General features: G+C 44.6%; 1 long non-coding RNA gene across 3 annotated transcripts in view; it reads left to right on the top strand.

The window, feature by feature from the left end:
* The window catches only part of LOC143270226 (uncharacterized), a 351,249-nt gene that overhangs the window by 75,433 nt on the left and 251,142 nt on the right, over positions 1 to 24,674 (top strand). For all 3 annotated transcript variants that reach the window (XR_013047275.1, XR_013047274.1, XR_013047273.1), the window contains exon 2: positions 4,337 to 4,436. This is a non-coding gene — a long non-coding RNA (uncharacterized LOC143270226). The remainder of the gene's footprint in view (positions 1 to 4,336; positions 4,437 to 24,674) is intronic.

Genomic DNA, 24,674 nt, shown 5'->3' with positions numbered 1-24,674 from the left:
CACCCGGGCCATCGTTCCTGCTTTGCATCTAGAGCCTCCCTCCTCCTTGGCTCTGATCTTCCACGTGGGGCATTTGTGAGTTCCTGTAGAGATGGAGAAACAAGTGGGTGCAGTTATGCATATGCATGGTGTAAACATGGAGGAGAGAAGATGTACAGTTGCCTTTCTGTTGCTGTTAAGAAGACGCTGTGATGGTTATTCTTGGTTGTCAACTACATCTGGAAGTAACTAAAACCCAAGCATCTGGGTACTGTCCCTGGGGGTGGTCTTCAGAGTTTAAAGACTCTAGCCACTTCTAATTCGCTCTTTCTGCCTCATGTATGCAGTTTCCACACCTGTGGGCAATTTTTTTTCTTAAATAATTTGAAGTGAGAAGACAAACTTTTAATCTAGATCTTTTGAGGTGGGGTAATCTACCTTTAATATGGGGCACACCTTCTACTGGTAGCCTGTATAAGGACACGGAAGAAGGAAGCTTGTTCTTTTTGCCTCCTTACTCTCACTTTGTTGGCAAGTCCATTTATTCACTGGCCTTAAAGCCTGCTTTTTTGGGATTCTGGAGAATACTGAAGACTAGACATCCAGCATCATGGACTGAACAACTACTAGATTCTTAGACCAATATTGGTAGAAAACCATTGTTGGACTAGCTAGGCAACAGCCTATAAGTCATTCTAATAAATCACATATATATACATACATTATATATACATATATGGGATATATACTTTCATTCTATATATTCTGTTCTTCTAGAGAACCCTGGCTAATACAGATACCAAAGCAATTTATAAAACCCTTATAAAATAAAGCATTTAATTGAGACTTTGCTTAGAGTTTCACAGGGTAAGTCCATGGCCATCATGATGGGGGTGGGGGCATAGCATCAGGCAGGCAGACATGTGGCTGGACCAGTAGCTGAAAGCTTATATCTGCTCCACAAGGATGAAGAAGAAAGAGAGAGAGGGAGAGAGAGAGAGAGAGAGCGAGCCAGACAGACTAGAAATGACCTGGGCTTTTGAAACCTAAAAGCCTACCCCCAATGACACACCTCCAACAAGGCTATACTGCCTAATCCTTCCAAACAGTCCTATCAGTCGAGGACCAAGCATTCAAATATATGAGATTATGGGGACCATTCTCATCAACAGAGGACAACCTCAGAAGTTGGTCCTTAGTTGTTGTGGTGGTTTGAATGAGGTGTCCCCGATAATCTTGGGCATTTGTACACTTGGTCCCCAGTTGGTGGTGCCTCGTGATAGGTTTAGAAGGTGTGACCTTCTGGAGGAAGTATGTCACTAGGAGAGGGTTTGAGAGTTTAAAGAAAATAACTAATACAGGTGTCTTCTGCCTTTCTGTTTGAGACAGGTTCTGGAACTTTGCCAGGCAAGCCAGAATAGCTGGCCCAAGAGCATTCAAGGAACTGCCCATCTCCACTTCCTAACTTACCATGTCTGGAATGATAGCATACACTGCCATGCCTAGCTTTTTAAAATGGGTCTCAGGGATCCAAACTCAGCTCCTTGTACTAGTCAGGCAAATGTTTACCAGCTAAACTATCTCCCCAGCCTTGCTCCTGCAGTTTTGAAGCTAGCATATATTGTTTTCTTTCTTGTACTTTCTCTTTCTCCAGTGCTATTGCTGTAATAGGATACCCGAGACTGAGAGATTTATAAATAAGTTAATTGTGCCTCATGGTTTTGGAAGTTTAATAACACGGTGCTGGTGTCTATTGGGCCTCTGGTGAAGGCTTCCCTCAGGCAGGAAGAAAAGGGAAGGAAGCATCTGTAGGGGAGAACTTGCAGTCCATTCCCACAAGGGAAGCATTATCACACTATGATGGTTCCACCCTTATCACCCTAACATCCCCACTCCTCACCATTCTCCTCTCCCAGCATCACTGCACAGAGGAAACAATCAGACATAGGCTGGCGAACATATTGATAGAAGAACCCTGCCTGGCCTTTCCTTATTATGCCCTCAGGCAGTTATGAGCTTTTAGCGACCTACTTCTGGGAAAGAAGGCCTGCTATTCTTCAGGCTTCCACGGGCCGAATGCTGCACTGCTCCCCCTGCATGCTGATCTTTGGTGATCTCTCTCCATGAAATCCGTGAGTCCAGGCTTGGGAAAAGATAACGCACAACTGGAGCTAACCTCACCCTACCACCATCTCCAGGCTTTTCTGCTCTCCAGTGCTCACTGTTTACCTCAGTTAGGATTCCACACGCCCAAGTGTCTAGTCGAGGGGGTAGCTTTCCCCCCACTGCCACTTTATGGTTGTCCAGCGTAGTCCCCTCCCCTTCAGATGTTACCCCCGAGCCTCTAACTCTGTGGTGCTTGTGCTCTGAATCGGGGTTATCCAGGCTGTGACAGCCCTTGAAACCTATCCCAGGTCTGGACCATGTTCTTTTTTGCACCACATGTTGGTGTTTTCTCTTAATGTGTGTCTAGTTGCTTCCGCATTCAAAAGTAAAAACAGGGAAGCAGATGTTCTGAGGTGCCACTCAGTTTGCCTGGGGTTCTGCACTCTGTCCAGACCCCTGTTGTGGCCAGAGCTACATGTCTACTCCCAGTGCTCCAGCTTTGCTGGCTAGTACCTGCTCTTCAATCTCCTCATGGACCAGCGTTCATCGAAGCCTCAGAATTAGCCCCAGCCTGAGCCCTGTGCCCAGTGCAAGCCCCCCAGGTTCCTAGGATGAAACATCGTGTGGGTACAAGAGCTGCTGGATCTCCCAGCACAACTCAGTGGCATGTTCTACTGCCCTGCCCTCAGTATAGGTAGGGGTAAGAGCTGGAGCTGGGGAGTTGAATGCATGTGCACATGTGTGTGCACACGTAAGAGTGCAGGTATGCAACTGCGATAGTGGAGGCCAGTTAAAAACCTCAGGTGTTGGTTTCCACCCTCTAACCTTGGGTAAGACAGGGTCTCTGTGCTGTTGTGTAGAGCTGGGTAAGTCAGGCTAGCTGGCTCACAAACTTCCCAGGTTCTCTGTCTCTGTCTCCTCTCTCTTTGCAGGAACACCTGGAATATAGAACATAGTAATTTGCCTGCCTTTGCATGGCTTCTAGGGATGTGCACTAGCTCTTCATGCCTGTGCACCATGCTCTTTACTCACTGGGTCCTGGATGTTGCTGGGGATATCTTTCTGTATGCTGTGAATGTGTTGCTCTGATTGATTGATAAATAAAATGCTGATTGACCAGTAGCCAGGCAGGAAGTATAATATATGCGGGATAAGCAGAGAGGAGAATTCTGGGAAGTGAAAGGCTGAGTCAGGAGACTGCCAGCTGCCACCATGAGAAGCAAGATGTAAAGTACCAGTAAGCCACAAGCCATGTGGCAACTTATAGATGAATAGAAATGAGTTAATTTAAGATATAAGAACTAGATAGCAAGAAGCCTGCCACGGCCATACAGATCATAAGTAATATAAGTCTCTATGTGTTTACTTGGGTCTGAGTGGCTGCAGGAGCCGGGCGGACACAGGAATACATCAGCTACAGGATGTAGATGTGATTTTGATGACAAATACCATGGTCCTGTCCCCTGTCACTGCTGGCAAGCTGTACACTTTAAGAACTAGCAGGTTAGGAGGGGGAGCTGTCACAGTGGCACCGGCCTCCGTGTGCATTGCTTACCAAGCCTCAGGCAGAGGGACCAGCCATGCATCCTCTGTCCTGCACAGGTCTGAAGCACAGGCCTGCCTCTGTGCTTGTGTGTGATACCTATGGGAAGTCACTCAGTGGAGCAGAGAGACAGGCTAAGGATGAGATCACTTTCTGGCCAGAGGGCTTCCTGGGCCAGAACCTGAGCCTCAGAGTTCAATTCAGGAAAAAGAGAGCGCATAGGGAAAACCAGGGTCATTTTCTGGGTGATGGCTATGAACGGAGCTCTGAGAAGCCTTCAAGATTTGGTGTTGAGGGATAGACTCAGAAAGGGCGGTGTGGTAGAGAAAGGCTATGGTTAAAAAGCTCCCAAGGACGGAGGGCATAGCTCTGTTTTCTTCAGTCCACCCCTGTCCTCCTTGCCAGTGAGCCGAGGAAGCAGTCCCCAAGTGTCCTCACGCTAAGATCTGGCCCTCTTCTTGCTCAAGTATAAATGGCCATAGACACCTTCCTTCCAGATCCCGAGGGGTCCATGATCACAGAGGGCCCTACCCTAAGGGGTCAGTGGTGCCACCGAGCAGCTAAGAATTCTGTGATCAGTGCTCTGGTTGCAGAGAGGCCCCTGCTTGGCCTAGGTATTACTGGGGTCCAGGCTAAGATCCATGGACCTCCTTAGCAAGTTCTGACGTAATTAGAAGGCTGACTGACTTTTTTTCTTCTTTTCCTTAGCAGTAGCTCTTCCATCCTGCTTTACAAGCTGACAAGATTTCAACTCAAGGCAGGAGGCTCATGATGCTGTCATGAGGTACACGTGGAGAAGAACTGCAAGGTAAATGCTTTTCACTGTAAGTTAATTTTGTCTGGAAGTTTCCTTGCAGTTGGAAGTTTCTTTGAGAACTTGGCGATTATTAAGACGTCAGTAGCAGGGAGATGGTTTTGCCGCTGCTGCCTTCCCACTGCCCAGGCCTGTCTTACTCTGACAGCTCTCCTTTCTGGGCCTGTGCACCGAGCAGAGCAGAGAAAGGACAGAGACACTGAAGGATGGCAGAGGACAATGCTTGCTCACGGAAGCCTGGCCTGCCATGCTCGGTGTATGCCCGCCTGCTCTCAAGGCTTTTTCTCTCTGCATTTCTCTCCCTCTATAGATGCCTGACAGGTAGACAGCCCAAGCACACGCAGTTGTTCTACAGTCGCCCGGTGGGTGTCTGCAGACTCCATCTTTGAAGGAGCATTAGTGAGCACTGTGATGATGTGAAAGCAAGAGGGAGGAAGAAGATGGTGAGGGAAGACCTCAAAGCCTCCTGCACACAGTTTGCTTGCATTCTGTGTAGTAGACAACAGGAAGTGGTCCTCTTGACTTGGGGAGCAAAGCAAAGAAAGTAAATGACCCTGAGAGTTCTGTTGCTGTGTGGGTGGGTGGGTGGGTGCGCGCGCGCGCACGCGTGCACGCACGCATGTGCATGTGCAGGACTCTAGCTACCTGACTGCATCCTTGCCTGGTGTTGGAATCTGTGGGGGACATGGCTCCTCTGCATTCACAGAGTGGGAAACCAGGAGATTCACATCTAGCTCGAGAAAGCTGTGATGATTCTAGAAAGTAAGAAAATTAGTACTTCTCAAACCTACCAGCATGTTCCCTCACTTACATTCTCCCTCAAAGACAACTGTTGCGTGCTACTAGGGGAGGCTCCAGAGGGTGTAGAAAAGAAAATATTGTCCCTCCGGACTCTTCCTTTGGCTGCTGCTGCATCAGCATCACCGGGATTTTTGTTGTTGTGGTTGTGACAGCATAATTTTCCTGACATCGGAAGTTTGCGGTCCTTAAGAGGATGGCTATTTCCACAGCTGCTGGGTGACACTGGTCCTGTGCTTCCGTCCTCCTAGAAGACCATGGGCTGTGACTTGCCAGTGGCTAAGGACATACAGCTCAAAAGAAGGAAAAAAATTGACTGCTCTCCTTCTGTTAGCATAGTTGTGAGAATTCTCCAGAGTTGAAGGCCATGGGTATCAAGGTCAGAATTCTCTTTTTGAAGATGAGTCAAGTTTCTGCCTAGCTATGCATTTCAGAACTTGAATATCTCTGTCTTCACATTCTTCATCTTCTGGCCTACATGTCTGACCCATGCACTCTAAGCTTCACCAGGGGAAAGTCCATCTCCATGGATAGAATGAGTTTGATTGCTCAGTGGGTCCCATCCTGCTTTAGCTGAATTGAACAAAGGACACAGAATCTGCTCTGAGATGACCCCCCCCCCCCCCCCGCAGCATCTGAAAATCAGTATTCACTCATACTCATGGTCCCCCTGAGCAAGACTTTGGGGTTAATAGTCTTGGCTTCCCTTTCTGCCTGTGGGCCATCCTTGATCTTACCACCAAGGAATGACAAGCACCATGTTTTCATCCTTGAATCTTGTATCATGGAAAGATTTTGAGGCTGGCGAAAGGCCTTTCTACTTCATGGTCAACGGTGATGCTCTCCGTCATCCTAATGGGGCTGCCGAGAGGGAGATGGGATTTCAGATTCTCAGTTTTATTCTGTACCTCTGTGAAATTTACTTGTTCACAAGGCTGGCCTAGATCTAGATTCTGGGGGTGTCCTCCTGATTTAGGTTTCAGTGACCAGAGAACACTATGGCCATTGACTCACAGCGGAAGTGCCCAGGATGGAGGGTGCCACTGGTTTTCCCGATGAGACTGTGGGCTTGGCAAGGTTTCAGGAGACCAGGCTTTCTTTCCTCCAGGAGTCTTGGTCCTATTGAAACATTACATTTTGGGATGGTTCAAATGGTGTAGCCTGAGTTAGGACGAAACAAAAGCTTCACTTGAAATACATACAGGAGTAATCATAGCAGGTGCCAGTGTAAAAGAAGTATGTACATATGTGCACGGGTGTGTATGTGATTGTGTGTATGTCTGTGTACTGTCAAATACTGGACTTAGAAGGTTGGTAGTTTAATATATAAATCTAGAGATAAATCCTGAGCATATTCATATTACATATAGCATTACTTATACAACTCTAGTTAAAAGTATTTTCCCAAGTACTGCCATGAGAATTAACTTAAATAAGAGAGTGGAACAGGAAAGGTTATCCTTGTGCCTGGTCCCTGTCCACTGAGCGGCCTGATCCTTTTCCTGTTCCAGGGTGCATGCCTCATTGTAGCTTCAGGCAGCTGGGCAGTGCTGGTTCCTAGTGGCTCCTTCTGGTCCAGCAGTGGCGGCTAAGCCTTTACCTCACCACCCTTTAGAAGTTCTCTCTGTGACTTTTAAACTTCAAGGGTGAAGGGCACAGTGCCAGTGTGCGGGTGTGGCATTTCTGTGAATGAGTTAAAAAGCAGTCGGGGAGCAGTAAATGTGCATATTCTGGTGCCGTGTGTAGCAAGCAGGCCCCAAAGGCTTGTGTTTCCCTCATTTCCCACAGTTTTATGACACCATACCTTTAAATATTCATTTCCATTGCACTCCATGAGGACATAAAGTCAGAGTGTGCTTCCATGTGTCCTGGAGGGTGCAGCTCCCTATAGTCTGCATGGTAAGGACAGTCTGTACCTCTTCCTGACAGTGTGACAATAACAGCAGCTTCTACCCCACTGAGGGTGACACAGTGGAGCCTGTCACCCGTGTCCTCTGCTGAGGTCTTCTCTAGATACTCTTGCTCTTCTCTCAGACCCGGTTGATAGATTTTTGCATATGTTGCTATGAGCAGGAGTCACTTGCCTTACCAGGTAAAGCCCTTCCTCATAACCCCATGTCTTGTTCTGTCTGAAACATGCTGTGTGTTCAGCCACAGTGAACCAATGAGTGATTCTACCGTGTAAGAGCTGGTTCTTCAGGCTGGTTTTCACACATTAAGTAACACCAGGTTGAAATAAAATATATGTTAAGAAGACCAAATAAGGAAGTCATGAGGGCAGGAAGAAAAACAGTCATCTATCATTGCTTTGCCAGTTCCCAGTCTGGACCTCTAGCTGGAGGTGAGACGTTTCGTTTAGAGGAATAAGTGTGATCCTTAGATAGTCCTTCAGCTAGTCCTGGCATACATGACTGAGCTGCGCTGTCAACTGAATGCCTTCTGTGGACCCACTGTCTTCAGGAAGCAATGACTCTATTAGATGCATGTATACTTCCTTATCCCATGGAATGCCCCAACTTCTCCAGTTTCCTGGTACCTGGGCATATTATAAAGTTGTCAATCCAGTCAAATCATTTCAGGTCCATACACAGTCACTATTTATGGGCAAAGGTCAGATATATTATCAGGACCTATGGCTCTAGGGAGAAATCTAAACAAAAAAAACCCACTTAACTTACCAGCTTATGACTCTACATGTGATTTTCTCAGACATCCCTGCACAGTTCATTTGAAGTCAAACTAAGAAAGGGTAGTCATGGTCGAGAATGGGCCCTTAGATTTAGGTCTATAGGATGTTGACATGTGCTATATATCACTCCTCAGCAGTTCATGGCTTCTATAATTTCCTGTATGCATTGTATTTCTTTAGAGCAGTTGGGCATACACAGTACATAAATAAATGGTCCTTTACTAGATTACTCCAAGTTCAAATGAAATAGTACTAGTGATACAAGGCTAAATTCTGGAATGTGGACAACTGGATCCATGTATAGGCATCCCATGAAAGCATCACACATCCTATATATCCACCCGAACTATACCTGGTTCCTTGACTTCACATTGTCTTTCAGTCTATGGCTTTAAAGGCTTAATTCTCCTCCAAAATCCTTCTGTGTGGCCTTATGTTGTCTTGCCAATACAATCTGTATAGCCAACAGCTTCCAAATCACACCTTTCAAAGCTCTTCCCCATCTGCCACTGAACTCGGTCCCCATATCATTCCTGTGAGATGCACTTGGCATGCACGACCCTCATTTTTATAGATCAAGAGATCAAGGCTCAAAGAGGTAAAGGGACTTACTAAGAACCATCCAGCTAACTGGCGATAGAGCACACAGAAGAACTTGAGACTTCTGAATTCTACACCAGTGCCATCTACCCAGCCCAGCCCAGCCTGCTGTTACCCTTAAAATGATAACATTCTTTTTGAGCAGAAATGCCATGTTCTTCCCACAGATGCTCTGCCTTGAGTCTTTCCCATGAATCTTCCTTTAGTGATGCTGAAGGCATGACTGATTTTTACCATGGCATATTTCCTTTTTGACCTCTCACCCATTTCTGGATGCCAACTTAATACCATTCCTGCAACAAGAACAGGGTTCTTCCTGATGCTCCCCCACCCAACCCATGGCCCCATTCCATTCTTCTGTATGTTCATTGAGAAGACCCTGGAAATATGCAGGCTTGGCCATTAGCTGCTTATGGGTAATTTGAGGCAGCTCTAACAGGGGTGGCAGAGGGTTGGGCAGACACTGATAAATGTGAGTATGCCCTGGACTGGATGGCAGGGGTCACAAAATGAGCATCAGTTCAACTTTAGTTTAAGAATCAAAACTGTTAATTATAAAGGTGAAGAATGGGCAAAATGTGGTTGGTGTTTGCTTTGGGGTCCCAGATCTTCTTCTGACAACCGTACCAATGTTTTCATTCGGCATATGCAATGGTTGATCTTGATCATCAAACTTGAAGGAATTTGAAATTACTATAGAAATAAACCTTTGGCCATGACTCTGAGGGAGTTTCTAGATTGGGCTAATTGAGAGGGAAAGGCGTTAGCTGAGTTTGAGTGCTGCCATTCTCTGGTCTGGAGTCCTGAACTGACTGAATGAAAAGGAGGAAGTGAACTGAGTCATACCATTCATCTAGTTCTGTTTCTTAACTGTACATGCCACGTGATCACTCGCTTCAGGCTCCTGCCGTCATGGCCCTGACAAGATATGGTAGACACTCAGATGCTGAGCCAGAACAAAGCCTTTCCTAGTTACTTTTGTTAGGTGTGCTGTCACAGCAACGGGAAAAGTGGCGAGGACGGCACACAGAGCAATGGAGTTCTTTGTGGCATTTCCAAAAGCACACACATTGTACTTTGTTCATCTTCATTCCGCTCTGTTTTCTTAACCCAACCTCCAAGAGAAGCTATGCTTTTCCTTCCCATATATTCCCAGAAGTTGCATGAGATTGATCACCCTATTACAAATGACTGGTATGTGGGTTGCAGGTAGCCTTGGGGGATGGGAAAAAGTAAACCCAAAGAAGGAGGAAGATCTAGGGCCAGGATTCCTAATTTTTTTTTTGATCAACAAGTATATAGCCCAAGGGTGAGACCAAGAGAAGGGAATCTTTACACGCTTCCTTTGGGGCTGGTGTTCAGGGGAAGCTGCCCTAAGAGGGCTGAGTAAACTTTGGTGCCATGGCTATGGTCCAGCACTTGAGGATTTAAGATGCTGCAGCGTCGCACCAGTGAGCTGAGCCCGTGCCTCGGCTCTGGGCAGATCACAATCTCTTCCTTCTGGAGCCAACTGAATTAATTGGGAAAGGGGAAGAGCCCTAGTGACTTGTGCTCTGACAAGCCCTCGGTCTCTTTGAGCTCTGGTGACAGGCAGCCAAACTTCAAAGGTCCCCGTGCCCTCTTCCTCTTACCCTGCCTGTCAAGAGACTCAGCTGAGGAGCTGATATGGGGAGGGGGGGCGGGGGAGGGCGACCAGCCAGCAGGTCTTCCTGACATTTGTCCTTCCCTCACTGCCGACAGCCAAGGAAAGATGAGCTCGGGTACCCTGCTGCCACAGCCCCCAACCTCTCACACCGGGGAGACAGCTCTCCTCTAAATTTAGCAAAAGGAGAGGAAAGGCAGGTCAGAGTGTCTAGGGTGAAGGCTGAAGGTGGAAGCAGAAATAAGAGGCAGTGGACAAGTGGGAGGGTGAGCGGGTGGGGTGGAGGATGCACGAGGGGAGGGATTTTGAGTCAGAAGTAGCTTCAACAGCCAGAGGGAGGGAGGGGAGAGGGAGGGAGGGAGGGAGGGAGGGAGGGAGGGAGGAGAGAGAGAGAGAGAGAGAGAGAGAGAGAGAGAGAGAGAGAGAGAGAGAGAGAGAGAGAGAGAGAAGCAAAAGTTTGCAGAGTGTAGCTCCTTCTCTGCTGGCACCAGGAGCATCATTGATAATGGGACCATTGGTTTGCATTTGCAAGGAAGCCAAACCAGAGCTCTCCTTCAATGCTGCAGGGGCACAGTGCAGCACTTAAAGCTGCTTTCACTGGGACCCAACCAAGGGCGTTTCTGTCTAGTGAGATGCAGGGCAGCGGTGGAGAGCCTGCTTCTACAGTACCTATGGTGTACCTTCCCTGGGATACCCCGCTGCTTAGCTTCTGTATTCCTGGCAACGGTCTGTCCCATCTTGAGTCTGAGCTCTTCCCACTCCGGTGATGAATGAAAATGAATGTCCTGAAACACATACACCATCTTCTCACCAGAATATACTTTGTTGGTTTATGAGTCCAGCCTCTTCATTTAAGAAAATCACATTTCTTTTTAACAATCTCTCTCTGTCTCTTTCTGTCTGTCCCTGTCTATCTCCCTCAGTGCGCTCTCTCTCTCTCTCTCTCTCTCTCTCTCTCTCTCTCTCTGTGTGTGTGTGTGTGGGGGGGTGTGTGTGTGTGTGTGTGGGTGCACGCGCGTGTGCGCGCATGCTATGAGAGTGTAGCTGTGCTTGTACTACAGTGCACAGGCAGAGGTCACAGGGTAGTCTCATCTTCCATTTTATTTGAGGCAGGGTCTCATTCACATCCGTGTGTGCCAGACTAGGCGACACTTGGTGACAGGCAAGCTTTCCAAGGACTTTCCTATCTCTTCCTCTCATGCCTTGGTGAGTGTGCTGGAAGCATGCGTGGTACTCTGTCTGTACCTGGCTGGTTTTCTGAGGCTTCTGGGAATATCAGCTTGGCTCCCCACACTTACACAACCTACGCTTCACCCGGGGAACCATCTCCCCAACCCAAACCAGCCACATTTCTTACCATTCCTTTTACTGCACATGGCAAGGGTTCACCCTTTTAATTCTGTCCCTATCACTTAGCAAAGCATCTCTTGTCATGACGGGAGATCATGAGAATCCAGAAAATCCTGGTCACCAGAACTCAGGCCAGCTCTGGAACCAAAACCCATGTAGTCGCTCACAACCAGGACAGCTTGCTGCCGTCCATTACCGGTGCAGGCCTGCGTATACATTCTCAAGGGACACTTCCAGGCAAGAGAAACATTGGGATGAAATACGTCCCTAATCATTTAGAAGCAACATGTTCAGGAAGGGGACAGAAACATCGAAACAACCTTGGAATCTCATTATCCCGGGAAGCTGTTATTTGTTAAATGGCTAAATGACAAGATTCAGAAAATTATTCTGAAGTATATTTATTTATGATTGTGCTGTCCCTATCTGTTGCTAGGCAACCAAGAGTTTCCCGTCATCAGCGAGAGTACTAACATTTTAGGTTCCCTGCATGAGCCATGGGCATCAGTGTGGGACTTGGTGCTATGCATGGGGGCTGCTCATTCCCAGTGGGCCTCTGCTTGGAAATGACAGGCTCTTCCGGCCATGCCTTCCTGGCCATGCAGGCAGATGGGAGAATGGAGGATTACCTTAAATGGAACTCGCTTTAGGGGTTTTGTTTTTATTTATTTTTAAATTTCATTTTATGTGTATAGATGCCTTGCATGTATATATATATATATATATATATATATATATATATATATGTGTGTGTGTGTGTGTGTGTCTGTGTTTATGTGTGTATGTGTGCATATGTGTGTGTGTTATGTGTGTATATATATGTGATGTGTGAGTATGTGGTGTGTGTGTGTGTGTGTGTGTGTATGTGTGTGTATGTGTGTGTTTAAAGGAAGTGAGAGAAAGTAAAGCCAATGAGGGAGGGTAGTGGAGAAAGAAAGTTTTATAGGTTTTCCTTTTTAAAGATTTATTTTTATTCATGTGTGTATATATGTGTGTTGGGGGTATTGTGGATGTCTAGAACCTGGAGCTGGAGTTGCAGGTACTTGTGAGCTGCCTAGGGTATGTGCCGGGAACCGAATTCTAGTCCTCTGGAAGAGAAACAAGTGCTCATAACTACTGACCAGTCCTCCCATCCCCAGGAACCTTTGTGTCTGTCAGCAGCTGCCAGGACCCCATATGCTTCCAGCAGCTCAGCCTCCAAGAACTCTCCTTCTATGTTTCATGCTTTTTTTTTTTTTTCTGTAGTGCTGTAATTACAGACCCTACCCCAGTCCCAAGGTGGGCTGGTAAGGTGAATGGTTAGCCCTCTGCTTCTTGTGCTTCACCTAGTAGGTGGAGATGAGAACTGGGAACATCGGAGTCCCCGCCCTGGGTGCAGCTGTACCCACATAAACCATGCAGGTCTATTTGTTGTACAAGAAATGACTGGAGCGTGGTGGAACACAGTTTGTTCCTGGCTGAAGCACGCTGTTTCCCCTGCAGCTCTTTTTATGTTAAAGCCTGTCTCTCTCGGTATAATCTGATGGTTTCCTAGGAGATGCCCTCCCTGGCCACACACTCCCTGATACTAGAGTTGGATATTATCTATATACACTAGGTATCTGCTTTGTTCACTCCCTGCTGTCTGCGCGCGCACTCTCTCTCTCTTTCTCTCTGGGTTGCTTGCAAGTTTCTCACAAGGGTCCCTAATGCACAGAAGAAAGGCTAAATGGATTTGCCTTCCCACATCTTCACTAGCTCTGGAGTTAGCGTTCCTGCTTGCACAGAGAGATTTTTACTCCCTGCTTATTTCCCATCTCAAGCTCATATAAAGACAGTTGGTTTTCTAAATCGAGACAAATTTGGGGCACAAAAACATCACCCATATTTCCACGAAGAGCACGGAGCCGTTCCTCAGAAAGGGTAGGCAAAGCTGACACTCTCCCCATACCTCAGTTTCCATCTGTGCAAAATGGGACCTCTGTGGTAACACGCAAAGTACCATCCAGAGTGCTGGCAACTCAGATGGGGGAGTCTCCCTTCTTCTCTTAAGTCTTCTCCAACAGAAAGACCAAAATACAGCTCTGGGCTGGCTATTCACAACATGACAGGAAGACAGGGCATCCCTGAGGTCTGAGGGAGGTTGCTGTCACCGTGGGAAGAGGGCTTGGCAGCGCAGACAGTGTCCACACAGAGATACAGTCTCCTATGTGTCAAAATTGTTTTTTTTCTTAGAAGCCTTGGTTATTCTAGCATGCTATCTATCTGATTTGATAGTCTCTCTTTGACCTTCTCCCTACAACTGTAACCACAACCAGTCAAATTGGATTGAGGCCAGGAAATACACACATCCATTAGGGGGAAACAAGATATGCATATATGCGAAGTAATATATATATATGCACACACACATATGGTTACTTTGAGAACAAAATTGAGAGTAAAGCACACACATCATGTTTTTCACACCACATTTCAGAGGGAGAGGTAGCAAGAGAATATGAACACAGGATAAAGGAAACAAGACATTTGTGAATATCTGGGAGCAAAACCATAGCCCAGCAGTTCTTTTATCCAAAGGACTGGAAATGTGTGTAAGAAGAAAGGCCACGGCAGCTTGATTCAAGCAAGCAAATGATTCCTAGAGGATGAATAAACAGGATTTACTTCTAAGATGTCCTTGCCTCCTCTTTCCGCAGCCTTGTGTTGGCTTGAGGCCCTTGGAAGGACAAGTGTGGTTGGATTCACGACCAAGTGACTGATAAAATGGGGCAAGCACCATCCTTGCTTTGACAGCTCCGTTTTCTCCATTCTGTGACCAGAGAGACGTTTGTCTCCGAATGGACTGGATCTGTGGGTAGGGCTCAGCTGAGAGGCGAGAACATCATGGATGATAAGCTGAACTTGGTTCTCAGGCCAACAGCTTACACAGAGGGCTATCAGGAGTCTCTTCTGACTATCCTAAACAAATTCCACAACATTCTGTTGTTGAGAGAGACTTGAATCTGGAGGCTTAGGAATAATATCAGGAGTGGTGGCATGAATGACATTTGACTGGAACTCACAGCATGAAATTTGATGGTGCCACCAAATGGACATGACTGTCTATATACCCATCCATCCATCCATCCATACATACATACATCTATACATTCATACATATATTCATACATACATTCATGGAAATGAATCACGTTGCAAAGCAATAGCATTGCTGTGGAGGAATGCTCAGTGGTCTGTTTAAAAAAGTGTGTTTTATGCAATTCTATTATAGATGATGCCTTACTATATTGTAATTGATTTCCATTTTATTCTTTTTGGTCATCATTCTAGAATCTGGTATAGGGTACAAAAGAGACTTCCTTAAAGCATGCTTTCAACGTTATCCTACTACATGTGCACCTGTTTCATGTGGCCTCACATTCCAGGTCTGTCAGTCTTTGAATAACTGGAAAGTATCCTTTTAAAAGATAGAACAGGCCTGGAGATATCACTCCATTGATAGAATGCTTGCCTAGCATGCTTGAGGTCTGGTGTTCGATCCCCAGTACTGGATACACTGAGCATAGGGATGCAATCCTACAGTCCCAGAATTTGTGAAGGAGAGATAGGCAGATCAAAAGTCCAAAGTCATCTTCTGCTACGTGATGAGTTTACCACTAGCTTGGGATACATGAGACCTTATTTCAAAATACAGACGTTAATGTAGGGGATTTGAAAATTTCTATGGATTATCATTTTGCTTTGGTGTAACAGACTGAATCAAATATAAGTTATTTGAAGTTGATTTTAATACTGATAGATATTACAGTAACTTATTCATGAATCAACTATTTACTTTGTGTTGGAAAAGGTACAAATGTAAAAGGTACTAATATTTACTAAAGCCCACTATGTGGCCAGAATATTAAACATGTTATCTTATTTTTTCTTGAGGGTCTCCTAGGAAGAAGGTGCCACCTTCATCCGTTTATTGATAAAAGAATTCAGGTAGAGAGAGATACTACACTCGGTGCAATTCCTGAGTAAGGGAGTTTAGTGTAACTCTGTTATAATAAAGTAGATATGTTAGCCAGCTTTCCATTACTGTAACAAATGCCCGAGACAATCCATTTATAAAGAGAAAAGGTTTATTTGGGCCCATGATTTCTATCATGAATTTGTTTATAGTGTTTGAGTCTTGGGGCGGCAGGGGTGGCGGGGGCAGCCCATCATGGTATGAAATCAAACAGAAAGAGAAGTCCAGGGCCCCATAGCTTCACCGAGAGATTACCACCAATGCCCTAAAGCTCCCACTCAACTCCACCTCCTAAATTCTGAATGTCTCCTTGTATGCAATGGACTTGGGGCCATCCCTCTAACACATGTGCCTTCGGGACATTCCAGAAACCTTGACCTCTGCTCTGTTACCTTCTCTAGCATTTTCAGCTATATTCCACTTTCACAGACTTCCTCTAAGAGCTGCTTTATTTGCTCCTGGGTCCACTCCTACACAAAGAGTAACTGAAATAAATTTTAATTCCATACTTAAGCATTTCCTGGGCAACAGAAGACCCTATTTGGGGTTATTGCTTAGGACACAAGGAGCATTCATAGTCTTACTACTGATACTGTCAGTGCTTTTCAAACACAAAGACCTATCAAAAGGGAATAATATGATCTGCTACTAGGTGTGCTTCCCTCAACAGCCAACCCTAGCCCTTTTGAGAAGTTGAGCAGTTGCTGGCAATTGTTAAGCTGCAAGACTTTTAGTTGGAGGTCACAAAAAAGAGAGAGTGTTGTATTCTGGGAAGGAAGGCAGACCCCTTTCGATTTCTATTGTAGGATGGACCTTTCTGCCACTGTGAAAATCTGCAAAAACTATTTGATCTCCACAAGCCCATTTCTTTATCCAGATAGCCCTTATGGTATCTACTCTCTGGGTTTGCTGAGTGAGGGTTATACAAGTAAACAAATGGTGATATCATCAGACCTTACTGTTACGGTCCTGACCTGTCACTCGATGCAGCCAGCTTTGCTGTCTCTCGTTCTCAGAAGTCACATTCACGTCTGACTTGAGGTGCCCGGAAACAACAAAGACTGCTTGGGCCTCCCGATAGTGCTCCTTTTTCCCTCTGTCATCTCAAATTCATTAGAACTTGCCATGCAAGGTGCCAGACTCCTCTATTTTTCATATTATAAATGGAGGCCCCCTGGTAAAACAGTAGACTCTGAGGGGAAATTAGTCTTGCCACGAACTCAAATTCTTTATGATTTTCATTTATTAATTTTGATATTTGTTTCACTTATTTGTTGATATTTGTGCCTCTGTTACCCTTATTTGGGAAAAGAGGTACAGTACTTGTGGTTTTCTTGTGTGCATGTGTGAACATGTGTGCATATGTGTGATAATGGGACCTCTATTACCCACACAGGTTGTTTAGAAGCAGAGAGAAAATACAGAAGAATGATTATGAAAGTAAATGGGCATATATTTTTTAAGATGCAATGCTAATTATTTTGAATGAATAAGAGGCAATAGCGAGAATAGCTCTCAGTAGGAAGGTCTGAGGAATGATCTGTCTTTATTAAGTTTCAGGGAAATCTCTGTAGCATAATTAGCTGGAATTGAAGAGAAATTAGTCTAAAGGAACTCATCATGAGTGTAGATAGAACCCAAAATTTGGGCCCTGGAGTTTCCACATGGAGACCTCCCCTAGAACCCATGTTCTTCATTGTTGTTTAGAATACAGGTGGGGAGAGATGTCTCAGGCTGTCACTTGTGCAAGAGGATCCTGATTGGAATAAGTTACTTTTCTCAATGCTATGACTGAACACTTGACAAAAATCTACTTCAGAGAGGAGAGCCTGGCTTTCAGTTTGAGGTGATGGAGTCCATCATGGTGGGGAGTCATGATGACAGGAATGGGAGGCAGCTGGTCACAGTACATGTGCAGTGCGTGGGGGAAGGAACAGGAAGTAAGGCCAAACAGGAAGAAAAATGTTAAGGCCCACCCCCCAGTGACCTATTTTTCTCCAGTGAGGCTTCACCCACTAAAGGTTTTCCCACCCTTCCCAAACAGCACCACCCACTGGGTATCAAGTATTAGTATTTAAACACATACCCTAGGGGGGCATTTCATATGGAAATCAAATTAGGCTCCTTCATACTCAAGGAAAAAAGTTGGAAGTTCACTTCTTTGTCGTAAAGTATGCTGACCACAAGGGCTCCATATTGAGCTCAATTTTCTCTGGGACAGAGCAGCCAATGAAATGTTCTTGAACCAGGTGTCCATAGTGGGCAGGTACCTGTGAAGTTTCATCACAGCTAGGTTTATCCAAAGGCATTCAAGGAGAGCCAGAAACATCTCAGATTTGTCGTGATCCTAATGTTTAATTATTGGAAATCCAATGGTGCTTGAGGGCTGGACTACTGTACTGGATTTTCCTTGAGGCCATTGGCCTAGCAATGAAGTGCTTTGTCTTTAGTCAGAATATAATTAACAGTGGCTCCTGGCTGCCTGTCACCTCATAACGTGCATGGAAAATCAGCAGCCTGTAATACCCAACATTTGCATGCTGTGGCTTTTGCTTAAGGCTCTGGACAGAAATTAGCTCTTATGGGACATGTTGACTTCAGAGAACCAATTCATTATTCCTGTTTTACAGAATCTCAAGGAATGTTTGTATTGCTTCTGTTCCACGCAGATAGTACCATTCAAATGCATTCTATCTCCTCAGCCCAGTCTCCTTCCTTCCTGTTGGCTCCTGAGGAAAAGACTGAGCCTGTTTCTTTCTAGACTGCATCTTACCGAAGTTCTCCCTATATCCCCCAGGCTTCAGACTCTACTCCCAACTCCAGTTTTTAACCCCTAGTCTAATCCTACTATCAAAATCAATATGAAAGTTTCCTCCTGAATTTTAGCACCTGCTGTCATTGAAAAGTTTGACCTTTGGTCTGGTGAGGTGACTTGGCAGGTAAAGTTGCTTACTACTTACCACTAAGCTTGAAGGTCTAAGTTAGATTCCCGGGACCCACATGGTTGGATGGAGAGAACTGACTTTGTCCTCTGACCTCTACCTGCATGCCATGAAATGCACACGTGTGTGTTTACACAGGTAACAAATACATAAATAAGTAAACACATAAGAAAAAAATGTTTAAAAGCTCGACCCTTCTCAAGGGCATTACATTTACATGTGGTGGCACTGTTCCCAGGGACTGGTATCTCTTCCCTTTTCCACCCCCATCTCCTAATTCATGATTGTTGTTCACTCTTTTATTTCTACAACTTGTCTTCACCCTTTATTGCCTACAGAACTGATTGCTGCTTTCTTCAATATCCAGATCATCACAACCTCCAGAGAATATAAAACCTGACTTTGGATTCCCCAGCTGCTTCTCTATATTCTTTATTTTCCCCCACTCCTCTCTGGAACTGGACTCCCCTTCATGCCATTACCGGAACTTACTGATAGTTTCTCTCTTTGAATCAAACCAAGTCCATCTTGAGTGCACACAAGTCATTTTACCTCAATTATGCCATTGATATCAGAGATTCTCAGATGGATACCCAGGATCCACGGGGACAGTTTTACTCTTCTGAGTCTGACACACTGTCCTCTTCCTGTGACAGTGACACTCTTACAGATCACATTAAGAGGAGTCAGTGACTCAGCCAACCAGATGCTCCAGGGAAATCAGACTTTGGGTACAGGTTTGGGCCTTTTGTGCAATTGAGTGGCACGAGGCCACTTGTCTTGGTATTTTATCTATTCATTTGTCCAACTAAAAACCTCTCCCGATCATTTATGGAGACAAAGATGGGACTGTCACCTGGAAAAGGTGAGACATTTATATGTCCCAAGCACAAAAAGGAGCTCAAGTGAAAATCAACACTGTGACATAGATATGACACACACACACACACACACACACACACACACACACACACACGCACGCACGCACGCACGCACGCACGCACACATACACATTGTGTCCAGATGTGTCAGTGTGTATTATGGTATGGACTGTTCTGTTCTCACTGTGGCCAGTGACAGAGACTCATGACAGTTTCTCACACCTTATGAGGAATCTGCTTCTATGGAGTCTGGTATTTGAATTTTTCAGACCTTACTTTTAATATAGTTTTATGAGGATGAGGCATATTCTGAGTTTAGGGCACAGTCTTCAGCCTTGTCAAAAGAAGAAGTAAAAGATGGGTCCTAAGCTCAAGGAGTACTTTTAACCTGGTGAGCTAGGGAGAAATTAATATGAATACTTAAACACAGAGTGAAAAACATTATAGATATAATATAAGTGATGAGAAAAGCTCATGAGAACAAAGATGAAGGAAAAAGTAATTCTTGTAGAGTGAAAAAGTAATTCTTGTAGCAATTCAGAAATGGCTAGCAACATTCTAGAGGAGCTAGCCATTGTTTTGTGCCTAATGAACAGGCAGAGTTGGGATGCACAGAGAAGAGGAAGGCCTGGAGAAAGTAGAGGGACTTGAGGAAGAGACAGAGCCAGGACATGGCTACAGTTGGGACCATGGAGGAGAGACGAGTGTGTGTTTCAGAAGGGAGGGGAAAGTGAGAGAAAGCATTGAAGGTAAGTTGAACAGCTTTCAGATTTAATGCCATGTCGGTAACTGACCTGATCAAAAACACTGGCTCATTGCTGAGAAAGGAGGGAGTGCCTATCTTGGGAGCAAAACCATACATTCTTGGGATTAGTTGTGGAGCTGGGGAAGTGTAGGAGGTGTCCATTGATCAAGAACTCCTCAACCAACTCTCTTGACGTGTTGAATGTGCACCCTCAGCCTTTTCCTTCTTCATTGAACCCTTATACCTTGAACTGGCTAATACTAGCCTCCAGTTCATGCTTTGATTGTTGACTCTGATTGTCTTCTTCAGCTCCTAGATCTCTGTCTACAAATGACAATGGCAACCTCCTCTGTCTGTGTCAGCCAGCCCTGAGTGGAGTTATTCATCCCATAAATATGGACATGTTTTGCCTTGATAATTCTTGCTTCTGCTAAATGGTTTTCTTCCAGACACTTACTTCATTGTTGTGTAGCGCATAGTTTCAATGCCTGGGATGGCTTTCAATGTTATGGATGCCCTAGGAATGTGAACGTGAACACACCACACACACACACACACACACACACACACACACACACACAAAAAAAAAAAAAAAAAAAAAAACTGAAAACAAAACAAAAAAACTGTCACTATCAAAAGGATTCAGACTTCAATGAGTAATAAAGTTGCATGGATCTCAACTTGTGGTTCCAACTGATTTCCGTAAGCCTCTTGATTTCCAAATGAGAAATTTATGATAAGTAGTTAATTAGCTGTTTGAGCAAAGGCAAGACACCACAGACACCATGAGACACTCCATGCTCCTGGGGAGGGAGGACAGTACCAGAGCCTAGAAAACATGCAGCATGGGCATGAGAACTGAGTGCATATAAATTCAAGTAATGTCCTTTGACTTTTCATTAAGCCGGGCATGTCCCAGTTATCCCTTGGGGACTTCCTTAATGTTATCATGGCAACATACAATTAAGTCAGATTACATTTTTTATATGCAGGGAAAGGTGCAAAGATACCATTCTAAATTATTCATCGGCTCACTTTTCACAAAACAACCCTAGATATGACTTGAAGATGTGCAATATTAAAAAATAGCAGATAATTTGATATTGCAAGATGACATAAAGCCGCCTTTTCTCTTCTCCCTGGGAGGACAAAGGACTTAATGGAACTGCACACGTGTGGCTGTGCTTATCACAATTCACCACATTACTCTGATTCATGTGGCAGATTGCGAACTCTTGGAGAATTAACAGAAGTTTCGTCCTCAGGCTGGAATATTCTGATTTCAACATTACAAAACCAGAGAGAGCTCTGGAAAGGATAAAAAAAAAAATAGCTAAATCATCTCTCTCTCTCTCTCTCTCTCTCTCTCTCTCTCTCTCTCTCTCTCTCTCTCTCTCTCTCTCACACACACACACACACACACACACACACACACAGGTTTGACCTACTTATCATGGCACAGTCACTAAGGACTCATTGAGGAGATTTATTGAATAAAGGCACCTTCAGAATGGCATCTGTGAACAGTGGTGAGCCTTAATGGTCCCCCTTAGTCATTGGAACAAGACCCCCTTGTTTTAAAAGAGGAAAAAAATACACTTAGGTTAGGTTCTTGAGTTAAACAGCTCTAGGCTATCCCCAGTAGAACAGGGCTTAGTGTTGGGTTGCACTCCTTCAAGCATTTCTTGTGCTCTTATAGATCTTGCTGGATAAAGTGCCTCCTCTAAGATAGAGGGCTGGTTTTCTTACTTACTGCTCTAGACATGGGCTTCCAGGGCCTAGCATGTTTCTCTTTGAATGTAACCTATTTCATGTATGTCAATCTAGATTTCCTTGAGCTTTCCTAAGGTGATGTGGGATTGGCAAGTGCTCTGACTACAGCTTCCATTTTGAGTAGTAAAGTCCTTTTGACCCTCACCTAAGCAAGCATATATGAAACTGTGCCAAATTAACTTGTTAGCTTGTGAGTTGGGTAATATTTAGACCCTTCATGGACTCTGACATAATAGTAATACTTATGGTTCTCTTTCCATCCTCCTGGTTTGAATATATGATTCTTACTATTGGAGTATGCAACTTTATCGCACCAAGTTGCCGTATGCTCTCAGTCCCATCTTGTCATATCCTCTTGGTCTTGTCTGAATAGAAATCTTTATTCTCACGATCTCAAGGGGCTGAGTGCAGCACTGGCCTCTGAGAAACAACAAGAGCGTGTACAGTGTCACCATACTTGGACTTCTTTATCAGATAAGCATTGTCTCATTGACTTCTGTGGACAGATATAGCCTCTGTTGCATGGCAAACAGTTGCACCTTGGGTCTTCCATTTTGAGTATTATGACATCATCACATAGCTGGAGGAAATCCAGTACCTTTACTGAAATGCTACCTCCTGGGCTTCATCCTCAAGCTCACATTCATGACACTAATAAAGCTGTGCCTGTAAAAGTCACTTGGATGGTGAATCACCCATCACAGTTTCTGTAGTTTACTGATATGTGTGAAACACGTAAAGACAAGCTGACGCTTATGAACAATGGAAATTGTGTCTTCCTGCTGAGACTTCTCTACTGTCTAGAACCAAATAGTAATGGTGTGTTTGTTTTGGGAATGAATGTGGTTCTCCCAGGCTAGGCTTGCCTTCTTCATGAGAACTGTTTTCTCTTCTTCCCATGTCCTTTTTGGGGTTAGGCTAGCCAAGGACAGGTGACAGCAAAACTGTCCCCACCACAAGCAACACTACTCCAGACACACCCCTCAGCCTTCTAGTCTTTCCATTATATCAGGTACCTCAAGGCAATGATCTCAAAGCAAAATCCTATGACATTTCCCAGTTTAAATGTGTCCCAGTGGTCCATATTACTTACAGAATGAAGTCTCTCTACCTGTCACTCAGTTTTCTCTAAAATATTGTCTCAATTATTCCAGCTACATCCCCCACTCTGTAGCCGCAAATAGACCTCAAACTATAGCCAAATGGCAATCATAAACTTTTCCCATGTTGTGATTTCTTTAGACCTCCCCCAACATGAAATGGCTCACTTTTTCTCTAGTGGGTATGAAAAGCTATTTCAGATTCCAGCTATTGGGCGCATGCTTTCTTACTATTTTATAGTGTTGTCTTACTTCCATATTCAAGGTGATGATAATTGTTGGGTCAGTGTACCTCTCTTTTTCTAGAATTATGTGTGCTTGAAAAAGCAAGCTGTCCTCAGAGTCCTGATATTTCTTAGCCTTGAGATGTATGTGCCCTGTTTCTAACTAAACATTTCCCCCTTGGGGACTCCACGGGGAAATTATCAACCTTGATACAGCCAGATTTGAACTCCTAATCCCACGTCTGGTGCTCCCTCTCAGTGAATGACTCCTCCATGTCCATTTGCCCAAGTGAATCATATGGGTATTATTATTACTGACTCCTGCTAACTCTCACCTCTGTCACATTTAACCAACCCTTATATTCTATTGTATCTACTTCCCAAGTACTTCACTTTATAGTTTGGATGAAGAATGTCTCCCGAAGTCTCATATGTGAATGCTTTGAATGCCAGCTTGTAGAGCCATTAGGTGGGGCAGGGCATTAGTGGGTAGGACCTGGTGGAAGTTACATCACTGGAGACATGTCCTTGAAAGGCATTTTGGGTATCTGGCTTCTCTCTCTCTCTCTCTCTCTCTCTCTCTCTCTCTCTCTCTCTCTCTCTCTCTCTCTCTCTCTCTCTCTGTTTCTGACCTACCATGCTATTTTGCCTCACCACAGGCTGAAGGTCAATAGTTACTATGGACTGACACCTCCATAGCCCGGAGCCAAAATAAGCCTTTATTTATTTTTTTAATTGAGTCTCAGGGATTTTGCATGATGATAGAAATCTAACCAGCAAACTTCTCAAATCTAAACAATTCTCTCCACTCACCTTGCAATTTCCCAGGGCCATGTCATCATAATTTGTTATTCATGTTTTATCTTCAACTAAACTGACTTACCAAATTTCAATGCTTTCCCACACCTCTCCCACAAAAACTTTCTTAAAAAATCATTTTTATGTGTATGAATCTTTTGACTGTATATAAGTCTGTATACCATGTGGAGGCCTGGTGACCTGGTGTCCATGGAGGTCATCAAATTCCCTGGGAGTAGGGTTATAGATTGTTGTGAGCCACCATGTGGGTTCTGGGAATCGAAGCTTGGTCCCCTGGAAGAACAGCCAGTGCTCTTAACTACTGAGCCATCTCTCCAGTCCCTGAAACAACTTCTTAACTACTCCAGTTAAAGCAAGCTTTAAAAAATGGAAATCTGGTCGTGTTCACAAAGGTCTCTTACTCAGAAAATATTCTTACCATAAAATCTCAACAAAGAGTTCATGCAGTTTTTCTTTTCATCGCTGTTTCATACCTCACCTGCAACATCTTTTGCAATTTCTTTATTTTGTTCTTTTTGCTTAAGTTCTTCTAAACCTCATTCTTTCCTTTAGATAAGTTATCCTCAATACTCATAAATACACAACTTGCTCATGATTCAACCCTCATATTTTACCCTGGTGACTCCTCTTTTGTGTTAGTTTAGATTTGGGCCTCACAAAGATGAATGGGTG

This window comes from Peromyscus maniculatus, chromosome 22 (genome assembly GCF_049852395.1).
Source record: "Peromyscus maniculatus bairdii isolate BWxNUB_F1_BW_parent chromosome 22, HU_Pman_BW_mat_3.1, whole genome shotgun sequence".
NCBI lineage: Eukaryota > Metazoa > Chordata > Mammalia > Rodentia > Cricetidae > Peromyscus > Peromyscus maniculatus.
The sequence above is the reverse complement of the archived record's forward strand: the minus strand, read 5'-3'. Positions and strand labels throughout refer to the sequence as shown.